This window comes from Schistocerca nitens, chromosome 1 (assembly GCF_023898315.1).
Source record: "Schistocerca nitens isolate TAMUIC-IGC-003100 chromosome 1, iqSchNite1.1, whole genome shotgun sequence".
Taxonomy (NCBI): domain Eukaryota; kingdom Metazoa; phylum Arthropoda; class Insecta; order Orthoptera; family Acrididae; genus Schistocerca; species Schistocerca nitens.
The window spans coordinates 157,130,609-157,137,217 of record NC_064614.1 but is presented as its reverse complement, the minus strand read 5'-3'; positions in this window follow the sequence as shown (position 1 = coordinate 157,137,217).

Sequence of the window (6,609 nt, the reverse complement as noted above, 5' to 3'; positions counted from 1 at the left end):
GGGGGTCGATAAGCTCTGACGCCTGGTTCAATCACATCCCAGATGTGTTCTGCCGGGTTCTGATCTGGTAAGTTGGGGCCAGCACAACAACTTGCACTCGCCACTGTGTTCCTCAAACCACTCTGTCCCACTCCTAGTCTTGTGACATGGAGTAATATCTTGCTGAAAAATGCTACTGCCGTCGGAGACATGGTCTTCATGAAGGGGTGTGTGTGGTCACCAACTCGTAGGCCGTCTCGATGCCTTGCACGAGCTCCACTGGACTCATGGATGCCACATGAATGTTCTCTAGAGCATAATGGAGCTGCCGCCTGCTTGTCTCCGTCCCGCTGTACAGGTGTCAAGGAGCTGTTTCCCTGGAAGACGACGGGTTCGCGCCTCCTATCGGTATAATGAAGAAGGTATAGGGATTCATTAGACCATGAAATGCTTTTCCGCTGCACCAACGTCCAGTGCCAATGGTCACGTGCCCATTTCAGTCATAGTTGCCGATCTCGTGGTGTTAACATTGGCACATGCATGGCTCGACGAGTGCGGAGGCCTATTATTATAGTTCACTTCTTTTATCTTGGCGGTTCGCACATGCCCGCCCAGACGCGGGAGACTGCTGCGTTGCCAGTTGTACGCGCCAAGAGAAGCAGCGCCATAGTATAGTTCGCAAACTTACGTTTAGGGGGGAGCGCGCAGTTTATGAAGTAAAGCCACCACGGCCGCATTAACCCTTTCGCTGATACAGAGACGTGCTCCCCGCATTCCGTGATGTGCGCGATTTTGTCATCATTGTGCTGCTCGCCTGTGCAGACACACAGTGTTTCGACTGCTTTGACACAGTTTATCATTCGATTTCACAAAAACTATTTGGCCCAAAAATTTGATTTTTACACATCTTCTTGACTGATACCTTCCCCCCATAAATGACGTAATTTTGTTGCGATGTTCAACGCAGTTATTGTGCAGCATTAGATGTAGTAAACCATTGCACGAAATTTTGAAGAGTTTGCAGAGGTAAAAGTCCATAGCGTATACTTTCTGTATGGTCTATTTTAGTTTGCCACTAGAAATTTCAAAAAATTACATTCAAACGAATAAAATTCATGAAGTAAGACACTTCGATATTGTTTTTAAATACAGAAAATATTATGCATTAGACAAAGTTTGAACTCAGAACCTTTCGCTTAGCAACCAAACGCTTTAACCCTTACACTATCGCAGCTCGTCATTCAATATATCTCCCAGAGGACTTTAAAATAGCACGCAAAATACCGACATACACTGTTGGTATGATTATCAATTACTCACGTTTCGTCGAAGTACAATAGGAAATAAACAATTACCACTGTTCTGTATTGCGAAAAAGCGGTTCGTGAGATTGATACAAACACCCTTCCTTGCTATTGCTTGAATTAGGAGGCTTATTGCTTGCTTGGTTTATTTAATTAATAGAATATGAAGCAACTGGTATGAAGAATGCTTTTTCCAAACTTTCTATAAAAGAAAGTCTGCTATCAAGACATTGCTTTTGATCAATTACTTTATTTATGACTGAACGTTTCTAAAACTGAAGACACTCGTCCGTACTCTGCACTGCAGTCGAGCTGTGGCAACGTCGTTCTCTGTTCATTGGCTGACTGTGTTTTGTGACGTCAGATGCGCAGAACGAACCTAAACTCGGCCGCCGTCATAAATGACGCGCACTTTCGTAGTGTTCAGTGCACTATGTGATCAGACACACTTGTACTCTGGCCAACATTAAAGCCTGATGTTAGTTCCGCCACAGTTCGCCGCCTGTCCTGTTTTCCAAGTCTGCCAGGCTACGACGTCCAACGTCTTTAGTGAGGAGTGGCCGCCCGACCCCACGACGCCTGGACGTGGTTTCACCTCTGTTTCGCCACGTAATGAAGACAATCACCACAGCACTCCTCGAGCATCCAACAAGTCGTGCAGTTTGTGAAATGGTCATGCCGAGCCTCCGGACCATCACAATCTGCCACCGGTCAAACGCAGATGATCGCGCGCCTCCCTCATTCCAAGCACAGTGCACGCTCACTGATACTACATGCACCATGCGCGTGTCTGACTAGCAGTCATTCCTCGCTACGTGACGCTGCTATCGCCTGGACGACGTTATATCAATAGTAGATGGGAGGTCATAATTTTCTGGCTGATCGGTGTATACGCACAATAAGTAAAGTTTCGTTATTTGCTTACCTGTCTGGTTTTGCAATTTTAATGTCAGTTGTGTATGCAGATTAGAATATCATAAAATCTTATGCCAGCATCATGTGTGGATCCCAACAGGTACTGATGAAATTAAAGTCGGCTCCAGTAGCTGTGGTCTGCGCAACTGGCTTCCAAGTGGAGGATTCGGGTTCGATTCCCGGTAATGTTAGGATTTTTCTTGGTGGGAGGACTGGACGGTGTACACTCAGCCTCGTCATGGCGAATGCTACAACTACTGACAATTAAAATTGCTACACCACGAAGATGACGTGCTACAGACGCGAAATTTAACCGACAGGAAGAAGATGCTGTGATATGCAAATGATTAGCTTATCAGACGAAACGTGAGTAATTGATAATCATACCAACAGTGTATGTCGGTATTTTGCGTGCTATTTTAAAGTCCTCTGGGAGATATATTGAATGACGAGCTGCGATAGTGTAAGGGTTAAAGCGTTTGGTTGCTAAGCGAAAGGTTCTGAGTTCAAACTTTGTCTAATGCATAATATTTTCTGTATTTAAAAACAATATCGAAGTGTCTTACTTCATGAATTTTATTCGTTTGAATGTAATTTTTTGAAAGGCGCCACCTACAACGTGCTGACATGATGAAAGTTTCCAACCGATTTCTCATACACAAACAGCAGTAGACCGGCCTTGCCTGTGTAAGGAGGATAAATGGGTACCATCACGTTTCCGACTTTGATAAAGGTCGAATTGTAGCCTATCGCGATTGCGGTTTATCGTATCGTGACATTGCTGCTCGCGTTGGTAGAGATCCAATGACTGTTAACAGAATATGGAATCGGTGGGTTCAGAAGGCTAATACGGAACGTCGTGCTGGATCCCAATGGTGTCGTATCACTAGCAGTCGAGATGACAGGCATCTTATCCGCATGGCTGTAACGGATCGTGCAGCCACGTCTCGATCGCTGAGTCAACAGATGGGGACGTTTGCAAGACAACAACCATCTGCACTAACAGTTCGACGACGTTTGCAGCAGCATGGAATATCAGCTCGGAGACCACGGCTGCGGTTACCCTTGACGCTGCATCACAGACAGGAGCGCCTGCGATGGTGTACTCAACGACGAACCTGGGTGCACGAATGGCAAAACGTCATTTTTGTCGGATGAATCCAGGTTCTGTTTACAGCATCATGATGGTCGCATCCGTGTTTGGCGACATCGCGGTGAACGCACATTGGAAGCGTGTATTCGTCATCGCCATACTGGCTTATCACCCGGCGTGGTGGTATGGAGTGTCATTGATTACTTGTCTCGCTCACCTCTTGTTCGCACTGGCGGCACTTTGAACAGTGGACGTTGCATTTGAGATGTGTTACGACCCGTGGTTCTACGCTTCATTGGATCCCTGCGAAACCCTACATTTCAGCAGGATAATGCACGACCGCATGTTGCAGGTCCTGTACGGGCGTTTCTGGATACAGAAAATGTTCGACTGCTGCCCTGGCCAGCGCATTCTCCAGAGCTGTCAGCAATTGAAAAGTCTGGTGAATGGTGGCCGAGCAACTGGCTCGTCACAATACGCCAGTCACTACCCTTGATGAACTGTGGTATCGTGCTGAAACTGCATGGGCAGCTGTACCTGTACACCCCATCCAAGCTCTGTTTGACTCAATGCCCAGACGTATCAAGGCCGTTATTACGGCCAGAGGTGGTTGTTCTGGTTACTGATTTCTCAGGATCTACGCACCCAAATTGCGTGAAAATGTAATCACATGTGAGTTATAGTATAATATATTTGTCCAATGAAAACCCATTTATCATCTGCATTTCTTCTTGGTGTAGCAATTTTAATGGCCAGTAGTGTACTTGCAGCTCCATGCCACGATAACTTACAACGGCCGGGAGAGCATCGACTGAAGCCGTTAGCTAAGGATGACACGGCGGTTTGGGCCGATGGGGCAGCAGGGGCCTGTTGATGAAGTAGTAATAGTGATGGTGGTGGTGGTGGTGGTGGTGGTGGTGGTGGTGGTGGTGGTAGTAGTAGTAGTGGTAGTATTGATGGAATCATACGGATAGGCAATTCTGGGTGAATGCTGTTTTGGACCATTGATGTCCCGAAGAGCCTGTACTGAACGAATTCAATGTACGACTATAAGCTGCTATCTTATGACCACTGGAAAAGATAAGTTTTCGAGCTGTTGAATTTTTTGCACCCTCTCTGAATCTCTGAGTGACGACTCAGTGCATATTCCGAGCAGGAAATTGAACTATGCTGTGCTATCAACACGCGTATGCATCTCATAAAAGGACAGAGTTTCATATGATTTGGACTTTCAAAAACCGTGTTGATACCTTCAGAAGTGTCGTTAGGTCTACAGAAATGAGCCACTGAAATTTGCATTACATGTTTTTTTCTGCAAATATGGTCTTCAGATGTTCTTGAACCCGTCTTATAAATCGGTCTGACCAGTGGTGGTTTGCATTTAGTTGAAACTGTTGAATGCCTGTAAGCCGTGCACGGCTCGTGTTCATGCCATTTATTGTTTGTCATTTTCTATTACGGTACTGCCGCCTCGTTTTCTTAATCCATTTACTGGCGTCACTAACGTCCTGCCTTACTTGCCCGTGAGTGGCAGCAGCAGCGCGTATCGATAAGTGCACTGTCCTACCATCGCTGGAGCGACCGATAGTATTTCCGGGTCGTCGTGTGCCTGGCAGTCAGTTGGAGACGGACCAGCAGTGCAGTCGGGACGCAGCAGCGGTGAGGTCGGGGACGGAGCGCCGGTGAGGTGCCGACAGCCAGTGCTCGCCGATCGCTGGCGACACACGTGGACTGTCCGACGGAAGCAGATTGGAGCGGGACGACCGTTGGTTGATCGTTCGGTTGGTCGTCTCATCGGCCGACGTATATTTGGTCCTTTCACCGTTTCCCGGCCTGGGCAGTTGGTAGGTTGGCATGGAGCAGCGAGGAAGTCTCCGTGGCGCGTGTCTGGCGGGGGTCCGCTGGCAGCGTCCACGCGTGGTCGGAGTGTGGGGGGCTGTTCCCATTGCTACGACGTCCGTGGCTCACCGATCCTGGACATGAATGTTGAGTCTTTACTTAATCTACCAGCCAGCCCCAACTGTTCACACTGTGTCGTTTGAATTTCGTTGTGGCCTGTTGGGGCATTCCCGCGAGCAACAAAACGCGTTTTGAAGTTAGCGAAATTCTAGCCGCACCCCCTGTGGATTTCAACTTAAATTGATTATTTTTTAATTGAAGTGCACCAGCGGAATCTTCTTCCTTGTGGCCGCTAACTTTCCGGTTACCTGCCCTGGCCGTTGATGTACATTTGCCGCCCAGAGTGGCCGTGCGGTTCTAGGCGCTACAGTCTGGAGCCGAGCGACCGCTCCGGTCTCAGGTTTGAATCCTGCCTCGGGCATGGATGTGTGTGATGTCCTTAGGTTAGTTAGGTTTAATTAGTTCTAAGTTCTAGGCGACTGAGTTAAGTCGCATAGTGCTCAGAGCCATTTGAACCATTTGATGTAAATTTAGGCAGTGTATTTTCCTCGACTTGTTGTGGCTGTCCAGCCCAGCGTGTAGTTTGACAGCCGAATGTGTGATTCGTTGTGGGCGCCGATACCTTCTGTGTTGTTCCATTGAACTCCCTGTTGTGTGCTGGTCGGGTGGAGTGGAAGTTATCCTGTCGCTTGGTCCGTTAACTGTCTGTCGGTTGGGTTGACGTCGAATTGAGAATTGTTGGGCCGAGTGCCTGTCTCACCTAAGCGAGCGTTAGTGTTTGAATTCCAGGCCGACCCTTGGAAACTTCTGAGCGCCGTTTGATGTGCTGCCTTTTCTTATTTGTCCATGTTGTTTGTTTATGTATGGCTTCTAGTCGATTTTAAATTAAAGTTGTTTTGCCCTTAAGGCGTGAGACTGTTTGGGCCTTCAGCCTGATTTAAAGAAATTTTACGAGAAGGCCTTCTGCCTTTTAAAAATCAAATTTCTGTTTTGAGCCTTAAGTTATTGGCCTTCAGCTGATTTTAAGTTAAAGTTGTTTTGCCCTTAGGACGTGAGATTGTTTGGGCCTTCAGCCTAATTTAGAGAAATGTTTTAAGATAAGGCCTTCTGCGTTTAAAGTTCAAATTCTTGTTCTTGAGTCTTAAGTGATTGGCCTTCAGCCGGTTTTAAATTAAAATTGTTTTGCCCTTGAACCGTGAGATTGAATGGCGCATTTAGCCGGGAATTATGTTCTAAAATTAATGTTTGGCTTGTTTTTAATGTTTTCTTTACTCTTGTAATGTTTGTGAAATGAATAAAGTAGTATGTTCGAGCGCAACTGACAGCCACTCATTTTGGCCCCTTCCCACAAATTAAACTATCTATCCTGTCCTGCGGGTATAGCAGGGGATTTCAGCCCGAGAGACGGAAGATAAACAC